The 20018-nt window shown below is 38.9% G+C and overlaps 1 long non-coding RNA gene across 2 annotated transcripts in view; it reads left to right on the top strand.

Moving 5' to 3' along the window:
* The window catches only part of LOC128851409 (uncharacterized), a 28450-nt gene extending 11932 nt beyond the window's left edge, over positions 1-16518 (top strand). Inside the window, exons 3-5 of one of the 2 annotated variants that reach the window (XR_008448780.1) lie at positions 2579-4686; positions 5844-5965; positions 14045-16518. This is a non-coding gene — a long non-coding RNA (uncharacterized LOC128851409). Of the gene's footprint in view, positions 1-2578; positions 5966-14044 lie in introns of both variants that reach the window. The other variant, XR_008448781.1, reaches the window with a different exon arrangement.
* Positions 16519-20018: the final 3500 nt, after the last annotated feature.

Genomic DNA, 20018 nt, shown 5'->3' with positions numbered 1-20018 from the left:
CTGATCTAATAGCTTCATAAAAAAAGTGAATATATATGTCATGGAAATGAGAGCACAAGGAGGTTTTCTAACCATCTGCATTATGGGAAAGCATTACTTCCAGGCTTGAGCTTTATGTCTCAGTTTGGCCTCAGATTTGTTCAGCCTGTGGCCTGTGAGGAGGAAGGTCAAGTTTCTGATGGGGAAGAGGGAACACAATGTGGTGGACCACAAACCATTCTCCTCTGTCTCCTTTGTTTGAAACAAACACAAAAGAAAGCAAAGTTAAGTACAGTGCTGATCTTTTTAGTTGTTTCCAAAATTTCATGTTCCTCCCCAAGGTTTGTGCTGTCTTAAACACAGCTTGCATTTCAGGAGTTTGGGTGACAGCAGAGGCGGATGGAGGCAGGAATGTTTCTTGGACACAGGATACATTTCTGTATCTCCTGGTTGTCTGGATGTTTGCTGGGTGGGAGAGCAGACTGCAAAACTTCCCTCATGGCAGTGAAAACCCTGCTCTTTGCTATGGTGCTGTGAGCTAATAGCATTGTCAGGGAATGCTCAGGCAAATTTCTTCCCTCCAGCTGCATATTGTGGCCTTTTCTGCAGCATGCAGGAGCACTACACAGTAAACTCTGGTGTAATAAATGACATGAATCATAAAACATCTGCCAGCAAGGAAAGTAACTGTCCCAGATAAATGTTGCAGGCATAGTGGAAACTCCTGCTGGTTTATTATAGCCAGTTTATAGGATTTATTTCTGTTTCTTCTGACAGTAGGAAAAATGAAATTCTCAAAACATCTCTAAACCAGAAGAAAACCATAAAATATTAAATTACTTCTACCATGGTGGTTAATGCAAGTGTCTCGCATCAAGGAGAGACCTTAGATTTAATCAGCTGCTTAAATTCCATCTCAAATCATCAGAACTGCATACACTGAATATTTTTTTTGGTACTAAATAGAAGAATATGCAGTTCCCATGCAGATTTTTATATTCTATTTCTCATATAAAATCAGATTTATTTATAAGATCTGGGATTATGCAACTATCAGGGAAAAAGGAATTAAATAATTAGGATAATACACATGCTGCTTTAGAAAAAAGTCAAAGGGCTTGGTAGCCCAATCTTTTTACAAGCCATGTGGTGACTTACCTTATAACTTCCTGATAGCCACAAAAAACCCCAAAACACTGCTTTGGTCTTTGTAGAATGTAATTTCTATACTGTATTGGCAAATCTGTGGTTGTTTGAAATTAAATCCCTAACAGTTTTTTTTTTTTGAAAAATCTGTTTTATTACAGCATTTTAGTCCTATACTGAGGTCTACATATCGATGCCCATTTATGTCACGTTGGTATGGAATTGTATTATGTTGACTTGTTTCAGAAATAACACTAGTAAATAATGTTGAAACATCTTTTCCCCAGGGGATTTTTTCCTGCCTATTTTAGCAGTAATTTGGAAAAACAAGAGTGGAAATAATTAAATAATCTAAGCAGAAATTATCCCATTACAATAACAAAAGTTCAATCAGAGGTGGTTGTAATCTTTATCTTCACTAAAAAATATTCATTTGAAGTGTGCTCAGGTATAGGACACAGAAGAGACATACCTTTTAAGTGACAGTGATTGAATTGGAGATAAAAAATAATTGTATGATATATTATTAAATAATTAATTTTGCAATGGCCCAATATAAATTCAGAAGTGAATATATGTGAATAATTGCAAATGGATGCACAAAAGGAATACAAATAGTATGTTGGTCATTTTATTATAACTGTGGTATCTGAACCTATTTGATGAGATACATTTTTAGACATATAGCCAGCCATCACAGAACAAAAATCTCAACTGTCTACCTAAAACTCTTCATAAAAACATACTCAACCGCAGTGGGACTTTACATCATACAAAATATAATGCATACTGAGAGAAAGCATGCCAGACTGAGTGGGTCTCTTACTCTCTCCAGAATTATTGTTGTATTGTAAAGAGGCAGAAAGAAAATATAGAAATATAGGCCAGCAGCAGAACTGCAGGTGTGCAAGATCACGGTGCCACTGCAGTAAAAAACAATAGTGTCTTCAAAAGAAAGCACATTGTGAACATAAATGAAATATAAATACAAAGGAGGTAACATGGACAGTCCATGAAACTAGTATGTGGTCCTGCAGACCCACTGAAAAACATATTATAAAATACATCTTGAGAAGGCTTGTATCGGTGTAAGTAAAACCAGGGTAAATTTATAGTAAGAAAATCAAGAAATGTCAGAGCTATTTTCTGTAAAGACAGAAAAATGCACCATACAGCAGAACTTTCTTCACTTACAGAGGTTTTGTGCTGCTAATACATCACTTCATGTTATAGATAATACTGCTGTCAAACACTTCCTGGATAACTCTTTAAAAGGGAGTCAGCAGTGCTGGATCATTTGGGAAAACAGGATGGTGTACTTTGAAAATCGTGTGAATAAACTGAACAAGCAGTTGAAAGATCGCCTTGGTCGTCTTAGCTGAAAAGCAATGTGGAAGCTTGCTATGGTCTGAGGAGTGTACTGCACTGTTGTAAGAGCCTATTTTTTTCCCAGGAACCAAGACAGACTACCTCAGAGGAGTAGAAACATCTAAACCAACAGCCATGGAACTTTTAAAACCTTCTGCAGCACTTTCAGGATGTGATAAGTACTTGACCACAATCAAGACAAACAGTTAAACCTGATATCAATAAAGGTGATTGATATCTCTTTCATAGTTGAAGTAATGTGTTGATAATAGAAAGTGGTTAAGCACCAGTATTTTGGCATAACTTAGCAAAATACTTTCCATCTTGCCTAATATTGCTCTGGGAATTGAAGAGTGCTCACAAGCACGGTGGATGGGAAGACCTCATTTTCTTCTCAGAAGGAGGCTTTGTCAGAGCTCAAATGTGCAATCCAACACAATGTACATTTTGGGATCAAGAAACATTGTAAATGAAAAACTAATTTACACTTTCCATGGCAAATAGAAAGCTAAACTTTTTGGTCTCTGGTGTTTTAATTCTACCTGTTAACTCTGATGACTTAGCAATAGTCTCACCAGTACTTAATACTTTGGTATACATTGGTATAGTTAAAATCACATAAATCAATCGTGAAAATGGCTCCTACCCTTCATCTGTGCCTAAAAATTACTGTGTAAGAATTGTCTTTAATTTTAATTACATGGACATGATCTAGTGACGTTAATATTGTGCTGGTAGCCTACTAATCTTTTAGTTAATGCAAATTGCCCAGAGGCCTAGTTATGCTCCCAGGAAAAGTCCCATCAACTTTTGTTTTGTAAATCTGGAAATGCTAATTCATGTATTCCCCCCCCTCGACTTACTCAATGTTTCCTGAGTGTTTTTATGTGCTCACGGGTGTAAGTAGGCTGCAAGATCCAGCTCTAGGTAATTGTATTATCCCAGCTTTAAAATGGCAAGTTAATATTACTCAGGAGGCAATTGCACACAGATAAAATCCTGCAGGATTTTTACTGGATCTCTGTTAGCAATCCAAATAAAGATAAAGGATCTAGTCTTAAGTCATACAGCTGTGTGAACAATTGAAATCAATTGGAGGTGTTGTCAAGCTCACTTGGATCCCTAGTCACACAGATATTTTTGGAAACGATTACATAGCTAAAGTAGCAAAGAAAGCATTAAGAAGGATTATGCTGATATTCTAGTTTCACTGTCTAGGGATGTAATTACGTCTCTTATCTACTCAAGAGCGATAACGCCTTCTGGGTTTTTTTTTTTTTGTTTGTATAATACATTTAGGTATAACCCAGAGATTTCACAGAAGAATATTCCATGGAAGGCTTTATGACTAATTCTTTAGAAAAAATAACTAGATATTTATTTTAGGAAGTTGGCCAGTTGTTCACTTGGTTTTAAAATGTAGATGATTTCCTGTTTGCTTACGCTATTCCACTATACCTCCTGAAACTGTTTGCTTGAAGGCTGCTGTTCACTCTCCCATTTGCCCCGTCCCATAGCCTGCTGTACTTGTTGCTGCTGTTAAGCCCTTTGTTTACTGCTGACTTTGGTAGTGTTGCTTGTGTTGATAGTAAGCAGGTTTGCCAGCAATTTTGCAAGGACTGCAAAGATTTGAAAATATCCCATGTCAGAAGATAAATCCCGCATCAAATAACGACTACTTCAAGTTTCAGTAATCTATTTAAAATGCCACTGTGATGACTTAAGAGATGCTTATAACCTACCACTTAATTGACCTAATATGAAAGTATTTGATTTCTGTTTATGGCACTGTTACAGCTGGATATTACTTGAGCTGTCATTATTGATTATCAGTGCTGATGTTACTAATTAGGGCTATTTGCCGAGAACACTCGGCTCCTCCAAAGAGTGGTTTGTGGCCACCGAGGCTGCCTGGGAGCGAGGAGCAGGTGAGTGGCCCCGCTGCCGGCTCTGCTGGTGCTGTGGCAGGGCACGGGGGCGTAGGGTGGTGGCTGGGCGTGCGCATGGCATGGCAGCACTGGGGCTGCTCTGGAGGCACAGAGTGCCTTTGATTTCACTCAAGGTCTGCATGCAGAGTGGCACGTCTACAACTGTCAGCTTTTCTCCATACAGGAGCGCCGCGCAGGGGAGGGACAACCTTGAGGATGAAGGCAGCACTAAGATGCTATCGCAACAAGGTGTTCAGCAATACATGTAAGACTTATATAATTGGAGAAGGTCTCTTGTGTCTCTGAGTCCCACTGTGTGCTGTTGTGATCATCAGTGCTTCACCAAATCCCTTTGCAAACTTTTCAGTCTCCATCTCCCCCTGACTTGGATATCTGCCTGGAATTCTTCATTTAAGGAAGCTGCTATAGTACCGAATTTTCTGTCTGGTAAATTTGGCTCTAATTTCTGGGTTAAATAGGCCAGAATAAAAGTAGCAATTCCTGTGTGTGACAAGAAGCATCTAAAGAGAAGAGAATGATGAAGGACATGTGTGTACCTGTTTTCTTTTGAGAGAAAAAAAGCTGATACCTCTGTTGTGATTGATAGCAATACATAACACATAAATATCTGTGGTTCCAAAAGCCATTGCTAGCAATGACAACCTTGCCTAGACTGATGAATGTTCAATTTCTGTAGATATAATATAATATAATAATATATTAGAAACACCCTTTAAAATAATAATGACTGGCTCCATTTGAATGATCTGAAAGCCTTAAAGAGGGAACAAATGTGTACTGAAAACACTACAATGTTTCTGTGCTTGGCAGTTATAAATATTTTTTTAAAAATTCAGCTAGTTGCTTAGCTGACAATTCAATTATTCAGCCTTGTGCTGGAGAATGTCATAAAAAATTGTCTCTATAGTGACACTGTAGTAAATCTGAAATAAAATATGTCTTTGGAATGAACAAAGAATCTACTTGTTAATTTTATTTATGTGATATCAAAGCAAAAACCATCCAATTCACCTGCTCGTGTGATATCTCTCACTCAGCAGTCTAGAGCACAAATAAAGTAAGAATTCTATCCTTCCATGTTAAAAACTGTCTCTTTTCTGACTGTACAGTAGTTCTTTGTGTGAGGTTTGTACTGGATAGACGTTGGAAAATTAGCCCGTAAAGAATCAGGAGCCCTCAGGAGGACCTGGACAAAGCTGCTGAAGACAGAGGTTCCTGTGGCGCTGTGAGGCCCTGAACCTCCTGCCACACCAGGAGCCACGTGGTTGTTGGCACTGTGGATGTGGTCAGTTAAAAGTCAATCCTGCCTAGGTTTCCCTCTACAGACAAATTCCCATGTCTTCTCCGTGAATAGGGCAGTGAGATGCTGACAGAGATTTGTGTTTTATTTTTTTCCTACAGTGACCAGCTTCAAGAGGAGAACCGAGCATTATCACCTGTGCAACCTGGGGAACATCCCAGTGGTGAGGACACATTTCTGCAAAAAGTATCAAACCCCAGGAGGTTTGCAGGAGGTGATACAGGTGTGCAGATCAGATTTGATTTTACAGGGGATTCTGAGTAGTTGACTCTGAGGGTATGATTGCTGCAGGAGCAGATGTGGCCCAGCCTGGAGAGAAGTACAGACAGCTTCTGGCCACACTTACCTGGTAAATCCAAGCCTCCCCAGGGCACATGGATCAGACCCTGTGTTTACGGAGTCCTGTACATCATGACATAGCTCTCAGGCCCTTTACAGGCCAGCCCTGCTACCAGTTCACTCTCCATAGTTTGCATAATTTATCAGAAATGACGCTGTGTCATATACCTTGAAAGACCTTCTGAGTGGCTAAGACCCATTTCTGTCAGTATAAAATGCAGCCACCACTCTGGGACCTGCACCAGTTTAGATGTTGCTATGTTGGTTTTCTACTTTTTTTGGCCATTCCTTGACCTACATGTTAGTAGTCCACCTCTAGTCCTCCAGGTTCCTGAGGAGGAAACAATTTGAGACACCCATTTTGGCACATTCACCCTCTTGTGCTTTTGACTGTAAGGCTGAGAGGAACATCTGCACAGACTAGGGTGCAAAATTGTAATTGAAACATGTTAAATTCTTAAAAGATGCAGACTCTGGCTTTAAGCTCATGGATATGAAGGGCTTCCTCTTCTTCCCACACTTCCATCTGTGTGGGGGAAAGAAAAAAAAGAAAAAAAAAGGTAAAAATCACTACTGTATAGACACAGGACTTTTAAGGGAAAGACCATAAACCATTGTGTAGAAAAGAAAGCTCCAAGATGTTACTGTACTTGTCAGAGCTCAGACTGATGCTCAAAGACCAAAGGGCAAGAAGTCACATCAGTATGGGCTGGTGTGAAAAGCAAAGCCAGTTATAGTTAGATAACTGACTGTGTGCTCCTCATAGTAGAGCTTCTTTCACAAGGGGCATCACTCTACGCTTGCCAGGGAGACAGATTGGGCAGATTTGTAAGGCTGGATAAGCAATGTGACAGGGTCTTTGGAAAACTCAGCCAAATATAAAGATAAGGGGGGGGGTGTGTCTTTCTAGGAAATTTTGTCTTTTGACTTTGTATGCAAATACTCAGACCTTACATTTAACAAACAACGCACAAAGCTGTTTGCTCTTTCTGATTCTCAGTCATGGGTCAGAGTTGTAAACAGTGGTAGATCTGACACATTACAGTGGTAAAAATTCATGAGTTTAGCTGCTACTGGCATGAAAATATGGCAGCATTTCTTGCGCCCTTGTGTTACTTCACGTTCTCTGGTATTACTGTTTCAGTCAAGTCACTCTCTGCAAGAAGTTTTGTTATTTTTACGGATATAATTCATAAGAGAAAGAGTTGTGCTGGCAAAGACAAAAGATAACATAGATAAGAAAGGAGAAAGGACTAAAAGGTGTGTTTCCAGAAAAATAGTTAGTGAAGTGCAACATGTTATCAGGAGCTACTCTACTCATACTGATAATTTCTACTTCTTGTATGAATAGAAACAGACAGTACAAAAGTAAGCTTAAGATAGCACTCTCAATGAATAAAAGTTGGACTTTACTATTCTACCATATCAGCAATAAATGGAGAAGCCAAACACTGTATACATATTGATCCCTTTCTGAGAGCTGGTGAGAGAGCTCCTGGCGGTTACCTTTATATGCTGTATTGACTCTCCCTTTGCCAACAGAGCTGGAGGATGGAGTTTATGATAATGGCTGAGAGGGAGGAGGGTACTATGCAGAAAATCAGGAATGACTCAAAGAAAATGCTCGCGTCTTGACAGGTGACGTTTTGACAAGCACGTATGTTTCAGTTCACCTTTGTAAGTGTGGGTGAACTTTGTGAGCATGGTAAACTGACGTGAGGGCAGTCAGTAGGGGACAGAAAACCTCTTGATGCTGCCTCTATCCTGCCCTCATTCTGTGGCCATTTGCACATCCAGCTGCAGTATCAGAGGGTGCCGGTTGTGCAGGGTACAGATTCATTGAAATCACTTCAGCAAAAGTACGTAGCTACTGAGGGGCCTTGTTATTGTCTTTTTTTTGGCCTTTGTGAAAAATAGAAGAGCCTGCCTTTAATCAGCACTGTACAACAGTGCCCTCCTGTGCAGGACAGCAGGTCAGGTCTGGACAAGCTGCAGGGAGTAGGGGTCGCAGACCTGGGAGACTCTGGGCTGTGTTTCTACTGGACCTCTGCACTTACAAGTCTCTTTGAGTGATGGTTAATGTGAATGACGTGCACAGGACATAAAATACGAAGAATAAAAGATTAGCACATTAGCTGGAAAGAGAGTTTGGTGGTATGTGTGGAAACAGCCTGGGTTTCTCACTGGCTTTCGTGCTCTGTGAATGGAAATTATTCTTTATAAAACCTATTCCTGCACCTCATAAGGGCTAGTGCAATTGTTTCTTTCTTACAATTGATTGCTCATCAGTATAGCAAAAAAGCAGGGGATTGCTTAGAAAAGAAATCGAGACCCATTAACTCTTTCCTTGATTGTATTAGTATTTTTTTTTTTATTTAGGCTTTTGTAAGAAACAGAGTTTTATTACTGCAAATACTATTATATTCTCTAGCTATTCCTCTTTTATGCAGCTCTATGACATTCTCTTTGTTTTGATGGTGGTTGTCATTATGTATCAATTCAAACAGGTCCTCAAGGAACATTGAGCTTAGGTTGTTTTCTCTCATCACCTTGGGCAGCTGCTTTTCTCTTCTACTTTCTGTTAAGGTGCCATTCTTTCAGTCACAAGGGTGTATTTTTGCTGGTGTAGATAAAGAGTGTAGGATTAAGTCACAATGCAGACACTTGCTGGGAAGCTCAGCATTAGCTCATGAAATAGGAAACTGAACACTGCAACTGCCTATCCTGTAAAAATGGAAATTAAATGAGTTTCCATTGTTACGAACCAAAAGGACCTTAAATTGTCTTGAGAAGTGTGCATTCGTGTTATAATGAATGTATTGTTTATCTAATAAATATATCATGATTCATATGTATATGAATAATCACTCTCAGTTTTTAATGTATATATATATATCCCAGAATAAATATATTGGAACCGTCTCAAATTTTACTGACAATTTTGAGGTCTCAACGCTTGTGACTTCTCAGTGTTCCTCAAAAGCAGCAGCTATTTTTTCAGGAAACAAACCAAACTTATCAGGCCTGTGAGTAGTTTTTGGAAAACTTCACATGCATATTGGGAGCTGAGCATCTGATAACCTTGGAAGAGAGTAAATTAATCATTCTGAAATAAATGTCTATAGATTAAATCCTGAACTTTTTTTTTAAAGCAGATATCCTCAATCTGTTTTTCAGCAGATTTCCAAGGTTTTAAAAACATTTATGAATAAGAATATTCAATTTAGTTTTATTAATAGAGATAAAATATTATTGTTATTATTCATCTAATGCATCTGGTTTTGCAGTTCTAAGAGTTTGGAATTTTCAGGGATTGGAACAAGGCAGATCTGTTCTGCCATCAGATCTGTTGCTGTTTTTCTCTGATTCTTTTTCTAAGGAGAAATAATAAGACAAAAGGAACTTTTAAGCTTTCCTTGCTAGCCAAAACTAACTGGGTGCTGGTTCAGAGACATGAGCGCATCTGTCCATAGAAGAAAAACAAAATGGGATATGGAAGCAAAAGTGAAGTCTACCCCACCTCAGGAGACTGTGAGGAATGCAGTGTGAGGAAGGACAGCTGAGGCCAAGGTCACTCTGACCTGCAGACAGATATCAAAGAATCATAAAGTGGTTTGGGTTGGAAGGGATTTTTAAAGGTCATCTAGTCCAACCCTCACTACAATGAGCAGATACATCTTCAACTAGGTCAGGTTGCTCAGAGCCCTGTCCAGCCTGACCTTGAATGTTTCCACCTATGGAATTTCTACCACCTCTCTGCGCAACCTGTGCAAGTGCTTCACCACCCTCATTTTAAAACATGTCTTTCTTATATTTTTAATAAATCTAATCTATTTTAGTTTAAAACCATTATCCCGCTCCCATTGTATCAGAGGTGAGTACTTAGTGCTCCAAGAACACCAGATGCGGCACCAAGCACAGTGGAAATGATTGCTTTTAAGCCATATGGCTGGGAATGGAGTAACTCCTACTTCCAAAACAGCTTATGAATTTTGCATTGAAGGAATTATTGGATAATGTCCACAGACGGTGTTGGGATCTTGATGAAAACATCAGCGTCTCATGTAGTGCTGCCCAAGTGAAAGCAGATACAGTTATCATGGTATTTTTCTGAGTTTTGGTTAGCTCTTCCAATCTCGTGAATTTGTAAGTGTCAACTGAATTTATTCTGACCTGATTTCTTGGGGCTCCAATGCTTATATAAGCCAGATGCCAAGCCTGTAGGGTAATTACAGTACTAATTACTACTTTTGACATATATTTCTAGTGATGAGGGTTTTTTCCAGAATGCCTTTGATACTATTTTGCAAGGGCACTGAGCTGAGACTTTCTTTCAATGCTGATGTTTGCTTGTTCTCTGCTTTTAGATGTAGGAGTATAACAGTAGACAGTAAAGCAAATTCAGCCATGTTTTTTTTTATGTAATAAGAGGCATAAAATAAACCAAGCAATAGATTTTTGCTGTGGGGAAAAGATATTTCTGTTTTTCTCAGTAGTTTTGCTATGCAATACCTTTATTTATTTTACCTCTCTTGTGTCCTTAAAAATAGGACAAGAATCACCTGAAGGTAAAGGAAGTTAAGAATCATTTCTAAACACAATCATGGCTTTCTTGCCAGTTTCCAACAGCAGTCTCCTTGTCAGTAATCCTTTTATTTCTTCCTTGATTTTTCTCTCCTTATTAAGGAGAAAAGAGTTTGCACATGTGTGTGACACATATTATGTCTCCTAATATTCAGTTAAATAGAAATAATGAGATAGTAGAAGCAAATACAGAAAAAAATGCTAGCAAATGTAATAATGTTATAACAAATACTGAGGTTTGTTAATGAGCTAAGCTCATTAGACCACATCTGGATTACTACAGCTAGTTTTCATAGAATCATAGAATCGTTTGGTTAGAAAAGACCTTTGAGATCATCAAGCCCAAATGTACCTGCTCACTGCTAAACCATATCCCTGAGCACTTCCTCTACCTGTCTTTTAAATACCTCCAGGGGTGGTGACTCAACCACCTCCCTGGGCAGCCTCTGCCGGTGCCTGAGAATCCTTTCAGTGAAGAATTTTTTCCTGATGCAAAGTCACGGATCTGGATGAGGGGATTGAGTGTACCCTTAGTAAGCTTGTGGATGACACTAAGCTGGGAGGAAGTGTCGATCTGCTTGAGGGTACGGAGGCTCTGCAGAGGGATCTGGACAGGCTGTATTGTTGGGATGTGACAAATGGCAAGGGGTTTAACAAGGCCAAGTGCAGAACCCTGCACTTGGGACACAACAACTCCATGCAACACTACAGGCTTGGAGAAGAGTGGTTTGAAAGCTGCCTGGCAGAAAAGGGCTAGGGGGTGTTGGTCGAGAGCCAGCTGAATAGAGCCAGGGAGACTGGTGGGAGACCTTATCACTGCCTACAACTACCTGAAAGGAGTTTGTAGCGAGGTGGGTATTGGTCTCTTCTCCCAAGTAACAAGTGTCAGGACAAGAGGAAATGACCTCAAGTTGCAGTGGAGAGGTTCAGATTGGACATCAGGAAAAATTTCTTTACTGAAACAGGCTGCCCAGGTTGGTGACTGAGTCGCTATCCCTGGAGGTGTTTAAAAGATGGATAGATGAGTTGCTCAGGGATATGATTTAGTAGTGGACAGGTATGGTTGGACTTGATGATCTCAAAGGTCTTTTCCAACCAAAAGATTCTATGATTCCATGACTTCAGTGTCATCCCCGTACTACCTGCAAGGAGGTTATAAAAATACAGAGCCAGCCTTGTCACAGAGGTGTATGATAGGAGAGCAAGAGGCAAAGACCGTAACCTGAGCAACAGTGATCCAGACTGGATATAAGGAGAAACTTGTTCCACAGGGGAACAATTGAGCTGTGGGATGGTTCAACCATGAAGGTTGTATTGTTTCTGTCCAGGTAGTTTTTCAAGACCCGAGTAGACAATGTCCTGAGAACGCTGTTCTAATCTGACCCTTATCCCTGCTTGAGCAGGAGGTTGGACCAGAGACATCCTGGGACTCTTTCCTGCCTGAATTATCCTGTGGCACATTAATTCTGTAATAAATAATTGATTCCATATCAGGGTCTGTTACTCCAGGGAAGCAGAAAAACTACCAGGAAATCAAGGGGCTGAGGCAGATGGGGAGCATGTGGTGAATGCAAGGCTGGCTGTTTCTTTTAGTTTTTCATTTTTGAAATGGGCCTGACTCATCTTACTGCTTCAAGTAGCATTGATCCTTACAATGTTTGTTCTTCTGTAGGACTTCATAGGTAGGTTAATACAGAGTGCCAGATGCAGCACAGTTTCTAGCGGTGGTGGGTAGAAAAGCAACAGATTGTGAGGCACTTATTTTCCTTTTGTGAATAAATGATGGATCTTTTAATGTCTAACTTATTTACTAATGAGTCTTATGCAATAACATTTTCTGACCTTTACTTATAGTGCTGGAACCTGTGGCCTAATTGCAACTAAATCTGACAAAGCAGCCTGAAATATTAAGTTTCCGTGTTTTTAATGAGAGGAAGAAGCTAGGTAATGGAGAAAGACCCTGTTAGTGTCTCTGCCATCAATTTAGGAACTAACTGGAATGTTAGTCTCTTCAGGGGAGATCAAGGGTAAGTACAGGAGATATGAGCCCTGCAAGTCAGAACTTCAATGAGATCCCACCTCTAGATGGCATAATGACACTATAAAATTGTGAAGATTTTTTTTATATATTAAGCAATCATTAAACCATTGTCATGGCAAGCACATACTCCAAAGGCTAACACTCAGGACCCACATTGGGTGATACTGATTCCTAGCATTCCTGAAGTGATCATGATGCCAATATGGACTTAAAATGCCAAAAGGAAAATACTGAACACGCACAGTAGCCACATTTTCAAATATTACTAACTTATTAATTCATTTTTCAAATACTAAGAGGTCATAGCTCACAATTTATGAAGGCATCAGTTCCTGATTAATTTTTTGCTAAAAAAAATTATGTTTTGTTAAAAAAAATTAAGGTCATGTTTATGTTGCAGGAATGCAGAATAAGGCTGCCTTTGCTGAACTTCTGTCACTATTTTTATTCTTTGAATCTGCTTGATTTGAAGGGAAATAAATTGTGATAATGTCTGCACATGCTTGTCGTATAAGTTCTAACACATTTGCAACTAAAACATTCAGAGTCTCACAGAAAATTATTTACCCTTCACTAAGTACATGAAACTCTTAGCAACTTCAGTGGGAGCTGTGCACATGTGTTTGACTGCATTCCTGAATTTTGCCTGTGGGCACAGAAGAAGTCCAAATGATAATCTGCAAGAGAAAAAGAATCCTTGTTTTTGTTTTTTAATTTTTTTTTTGTATTGAGTTATTTTCTGGTTGTGCCTTCCCTGAGCTCTTCAGTTCGTAGATGTCAGAGAATGCCTCAAATGCTAACTCCTAAGTAGTCTTCACTTTTCAACCATCAATGAAATTAGTTCTGTGATGAAATAAGAATTTACACTAGCTCAGGAAATCCCCTGCGGTTCTTTGCTCTGGAAAACAACAAAAATGGGACCTAGATAGGTAGACATCAGATATTATTTGACTCATCAAATCCTATGCTAGAGAGAAATTGCTTATAAAAGCAGTTGAAGAAACAAAAAGTACTTATTTCCTGCACATAAAAGAATAGTTCCAAAAATAGCTTTCTGCTCTCTGGTCTTCTGTGACACTAGAGAGCCACTCTGGATCTTATGCTTTGCGGCAGCCACTATCAATATCTGCTTCAGCATTTAGACGGGTACATTTTAAACTGGACTTGTCAAGCTGAAGATTAGATGCCTGGTTTTGCAGACCACTCTGTTCCTGTGTCTCAGTAGTGACCACTCCTTGCACCCTATGATGACTTTGCAGAAGGAGGGAAGCATTTCCCAGTGATGCTTAAACTCTGGTGCACTGACTCTGAAAATGATTTTGTAACTTTGTCTTGCAGTAGTTGAACATCCCAGGCTGCTTCGGTGATGAGAAGACGGCAGTGGCCTGTGAACCACAGTTTGCGTAATTCCATTATTTCCTTACCCAATAAAGGAAGTACTAAAGCACAAGTCAAACCTGAGAAAGTTGAGACATGCTAGATTGAAGAATTTGTTTGCCAAATAAATTCAGAGCGTTTGGATTTATGCAACATGTTACTGCCTTGAACTGCATGTTCCTTTCACCCACAGGAGTATTTGTTCGTTCCATGTACAGATAACTATCATATTTGTTTTTCTTTTGCTTGTTTCCAGTACTGTTAGGTTTTTAATGGCTAACCAACTAAACTAACTAAAATGAAAAAAACCCAAACCCACCAACCTGAAGACACAGACGTTTTGTCAGATGATACTGTATGGACTTATTCCTAATGTTTGCCAATGTAAATGCATCCTCGTTTGTCCCCTAGCCATTGTAAAAGCCATTAATATTCAGAGTGCCTTGGTGATAGTAGACCTTCACAAGGCAGAGTCACGCAATGCAGCTCCCAGTCACTCGCTCATGTGACAGATTTTAGATGACTGGCCCTCAGGACAGGCCCATATGGTGCAGTATGACAGACTTGCTGCTTTTCCAGCCTGGCTGGGAAAAACAGTACAGAAGAGGAATGAAGAAATTCAGAAGAGTTCAGGCTTTCAGAGGAGTGCCCTGTGCTATACGTACTCCTCCCATCACTCTGCAGACTCCTTCCCTGGCCCCCATCACCACTTTGCCTCCCACCTGTACCTTGACATCCCACCTGGCTTCTGGTCTCCTAGCTCCAGACCTTCTCTGTTATGTTTACCCTACTTCAAAATCCAGCTACCTCTTCTGCTAATAAATTGCACCCTAACTATTTTCCCTGTTCTTCCTTATTTCCATACAGATTTTTTTGTGCCTTGTGGTCTTGATTTCCTCTCCTCTGAAGTGCATGGAAAGTGTCTCAGGGACCACAGAGAACTCAACACCCTGAGTCCTTGGTGCTTCCTTCCTCAGCTGAATCCCTCCTGAGATTGTCTCCACTCTTTGCCCAGGGCCTTCATAATTTTGTGGCAAATAAGATTTATGATGAAGCCTTGTAGTTTTGGTTAAGAATTGAGTTCTCACAGGAGCACTGTCATTTCTAACACCTCATTGCCACCCTTCATTCTTATTTTCAAACACATCAGTCAGAGCTTAGGGGCATTAAAATGTTACAACAAAACCAATGAGAATAATTTATGGCCCAAGCATTATATTTTTTCCTTATGCTTATGGCACTGATCTAAATAGTCTTGTGGAGAGGTCTGTGAAACGGAAGGTTTTATTGCCTTATTGTGCCTGTGTGAGCCTTCCCAGTGGTAGCTGATGGTGTGAGAGCTCTTTGTTTACTGTAACCTGTTGGAGTGGTGACTTCTCAGACCACCTGAAGCCAATTGCACTCACCCCACCAACAACGCCCTTGCTAGGGGAACAGCAGAAAAAAAATGTATTGAAACTTGAAGTCAAGACAGGAACCTGGGAGAGAAATTAAAATTATAAGGAACTGAAACCAGAACCTGATAAAAGAAAGTGTCGATAACCTTAAACTGCAGGCATTGCTACTAGTTTAACTTAAACTATCTGACTTTATGTTTTACAACCATAAATCCCCCTGCAGCTTCACAGGATACATTCTTCAGTGTTTGGTGCTTATAGCTACTGTGTAGTGCTGCTGTGAGCTGTGAAAAGCTGCTCCACTGAGCTACAATGGCTGGGGAGACTTCTATAGTGCTCTGTATGGAGGTGTGTGTGGGTGTGAATAAAGTGTTTGTTGCAATTTGAAAGCACTTTAGGTCCCTAAGCCTGGACAGAGCAAAAGGTATGATTATAAGACTTTGTCAGAATCTATTGCATGTCTCTGTTACCTTACTAACAGTTATTTTAAAAAATTGCATATACAGCAATATGAATTTAAAAAAAAGTACTAATGTGTTTCCTTTATTTTTTATTACGCCAAAATCTCCAAAGCTCTAAACCCATGAAGAGTAATAACAAAACTCTCCAATAAAGGATGTAAAAATTCATTGTAATAACACCTAAGAAATGGTGAATCATTCATACTGCCTAACTAATACATCCTGTTCTGCTTCTGCTGGAAACGTAAAAAATTACAGAAGCAGCCAAAGTAATAACAATACAGTGTTTCTTACTATGAATAACATAGATTGAAGTAGTGATTTTCTTGTTCAGGAATTCAAACTTGAACATGTTGTCAATAGTAATACAGTGGTCTGTGTGGTATTCTAAGAAAATTCAGCACTAATATTAAGGAGGGAAGAAAAGTGCATAGAGGAAGAATGTAAGTCTGTCTTTCCCTTCCCCCTCATTTGCAAAGGAATGTAATGGGATCCTCTTTACATGCTTGAAAATGTGAATGTTGATTTATCTTTCTAGAGTAATTGCAAACTGTTATTTAATCAGCATTGCTGTATATATTTTCCCTTGATTTATATTAAAAAATCTTGTATTTTTCAATATGTCTCAAATGTTTTGTTATCATTCATACTTAATAAGAAGGGCTTGCAACTACTACTGTTTCCTAAATGCATGGATTTGTACACCTTCCAGTGGAGAGCCTTCATGCACCAGAGATAGCATGGAGCTGGTGATGGCTGTCCAGCTAATGAACACAGTCCAGACTAGAAGTTGGGAATTTCTTTTCCTGCAGACATTTCTTCATTATCCAGTCTCTCAGAGAATTATAAGGCCCCGGTCTTGTACTATCTAATTCCATTATACTACATTTTTTCAGGCAGAGTTAAAAATGATAGATTCTGGGATGGATTCTAACCCCTATTCCAGATAATTAGTTAAAATAAATCATTGACTTCAACATGGATTTTCACTAGTGTAAATTAGATCTGATGCTGGCTATATTTCTTTTGAGCAGAGGTTGCTTGAGTCTGAAAATAATATCTCTCTGTGCTGAGGTTGTATTTCTATGATGATCTCCCAGTAATTTTCTTTAGTTGAGGGACATCTGTTACCTTCCTAGTGCATTAGTGATTCTTGTAGCAATGTTTAAATCAAGGGGAATCTGAGTGGCAAATGTTGCTTTGAGAGCATCCACTACTTTCTTAACGCCTTAAAAAATTCCTCTATTCTCACCCACATTTACTGCCAAGATCTTTAATATGGCAAACATAAATTTTTTTTTCTTCCAATTTTCATCTCACAGTACTCATTTTCATTAAAAAGGGGCAACAAAAGGGGCACATGATCTTTTTCTTCACTATTTCTTCACTAAATCCCTAGAGCAGCCTATCCATCCCATTTGGACAACATTCTGTCCTGATCTTTCAAAGAAGCTTGCTCCAAAATCATAATCTTAGTGTTATCTTTTCCTTTCCTTCAACTAGAAATGTCTGAATGGACTGGGGATTTGTTAATTCAGCTGTGGGTTTTGTGTCTTATCTTAATTTTGCTCCACTGGAGGTCAAGATATTAGCTGGACGTTTAACAGTGTCAGCTCAGAATATGTCAGAAAATTTACTGCAGGCGGTGGGAATTGTGAAGTGCTTTTGCATTCTATCTGCATGGATTTCTTTATGCCTTGCAATCTTTCTCCAAATTGACTCCAGTTCTACAGCACCGCCTGGTAATGTCACCCATGCCCTTTTTTTAACGCCTATTCCGTGTGTGTGTGCTGATTAAATTGTTTAGCCTACCTGGAATTCAGTGTCCTCTGTCAACACGCTACTCATATGGATACCTATTCACTAAGAAAAGCACCATTTGCTATTTATTATTCATGCTTAATTACAAAATAATCTGATATACTCAGTAATAACTTCAGAACTCTGGGGTTTTTTTTTGGATGAATGATAAGCAAAAGTGGTAAAAACTGAAATTAAGAAAAAGTTGAAAAATGTATAGCTTCAGATCCAGCTTTTGATTTTATTTCTGTGGTAATAAAACTGCACTAGATTTTCCCCTGTAGTGTTGATTGTTGTCTAGGCCTTTAAATTTCTGTCATTAGGAAAATGCAGGAGGCAACGTACTTGTGCATTTATGAGAAATATAAAAAGAAGGGATCCAACTGTGAGTGCACCTCCCACTGAGCCAAAATTTTCTGTGTTCTTTCTTTTCAAATTGGTCTTTTTGCAGCATCAAGGGAAAGTGGCAAAGGAAATGAAAGCAGCTATATTTAATACAGCCTTCACTGAAATCCAAAACCCCAAAACTCTTCTTGCTTAAATTAATGCAGGACAGATAAATAATGCCAACAGAGCAATTAACACAGACAAAACAGCTTGCAATTTAGCTACTGTGTAGCACACTCAGTGTCAGCATTAATTAGTTGGGACAAAATGGCATCTTTGTCATGGGGTAGTAGACCTTAAAATTTTCATATTTATTAAATTCTGTCCTTGCTTGTTAGTGACAGGATTCTCTATGTCAGCGAGTCTATGGATAGCAGGATAGTAAAGGAATTCAAATAAATGATTGATTGGAAAGCTGGAAAATTTAGAACAACACTTGGATGGAAAGCTAGTAAGAACAAGTGCAAGTGAAAAGAAATCTGAGGCTTTCATGAATTTTGGATTGGAGAAAAATTTTCATGCTAGGTCATGGGACATTTTGCAAGATCTAGCTGGACTTCTGCTTCTCAGAGAGACTGCAATTTCCTATAGTGAGTACACACACGCTGTGATGTCATTGGTTTTATGTTTATTTAAAAGACTAGTAAACAAAGATGAACATATCATCCTTCACAAAGTTTGCCAAGGAGAAGTAGGATGTCACAAGGTCCTTTCCTGAAAGACAGCTCATCTGAGGACTAACATCAGTTCAGAGGGACAATTATTAAAAAATGTGGAGAGTTATCAGAATGTGAATTCTTACTACTCGATTAAAATGATTGAGGAAATTATTTGTGATTGAAGGAATCCCTTGAGATTTTACATAATATATTTCTGTAATTCTTCTTGTGCTATTTCCTCTGCCCTTCGCCCCATAAAACTAGGTTTTCCTTATACTTCAGAAGAAAAGTCAAACGTGAGGTGTATGGGAAGAGTAGGACGCAAAGGAACCTGAAAGAGAGGGAGAAAAAGTAGAATTATCATGGCAATATGTTCAACTAACTGTTACATTTTCAATGAGTGGTTTGAGTATAACAACTTAACTCAGGTATCCTGCAACTCGAAGTACTGTTTATCCTAAACTGGCCACAAAACACGTAACCATACTTTTGGCAATACAGTTGCATGTTAAAAAGAATTAGTTCATGCAAAACAATTAGAAATAGAAAGTTAATGCAGCATAGAAACAATTTCAGCTGGTGGATGTCACGCAAGCAATGTACTCATCAACTCATCTTAAAAAAAATATACTGACTTGCCCAGTCGTTTCTAAGCTACATCAAAGTTAGAACTTGTTTTTATGTGGAACTCTGGGAATAACAAAGAAAAGGAGGAAGCTAATGTGCCTTTTCAAGAGTTTCAAAAAACATAACCTCAGATCTTGCTTAACATACTGAACGTATGCTCCAGTTTTGCAAAAGTTTTACAGCATAGTCTTGTAATGTCTGAAGTAACATCTGATTCCTTGCAAAGATGGAATCACAATCTTGTGATATATCCTGAAGTAACAATTCTGTGTCACTTTTCCATTTTAGATCACAAGAAATAAAATGGTTTGATTGTATTTGTCAAATACAATACAATTTATGAATATTATGATTTGTTGTGATCCAAAAAGTTTAACAATCATGAAGACACAGAGTGATAATGCCTTATTGATTAAATTTTGATCCTTATTTAGATATCTCTACACCCCTTTGCCTTTGCCAATGGGCTGTGGGAAATGGTCCATCCTAAGCAGTAACAGCAGCTTGAGTTCTGTTTTTCTGACTTCATCCAAAGCTACTTGTTTTAACTCTTTCAGTAGGAGATTTCCACTTTCTGACCATTAGGACTGCCATATTATGCATT

The sequence above is a fragment of the Cuculus canorus genome, chromosome 2 (genome assembly GCF_017976375.1).
Source record: "Cuculus canorus isolate bCucCan1 chromosome 2, bCucCan1.pri, whole genome shotgun sequence".
Lineage (NCBI taxonomy): Eukaryota > Metazoa > Chordata > Aves > Cuculiformes > Cuculidae > Cuculus > Cuculus canorus.
This window is presented reverse-complemented; position numbering and strand designations above follow the sequence as displayed.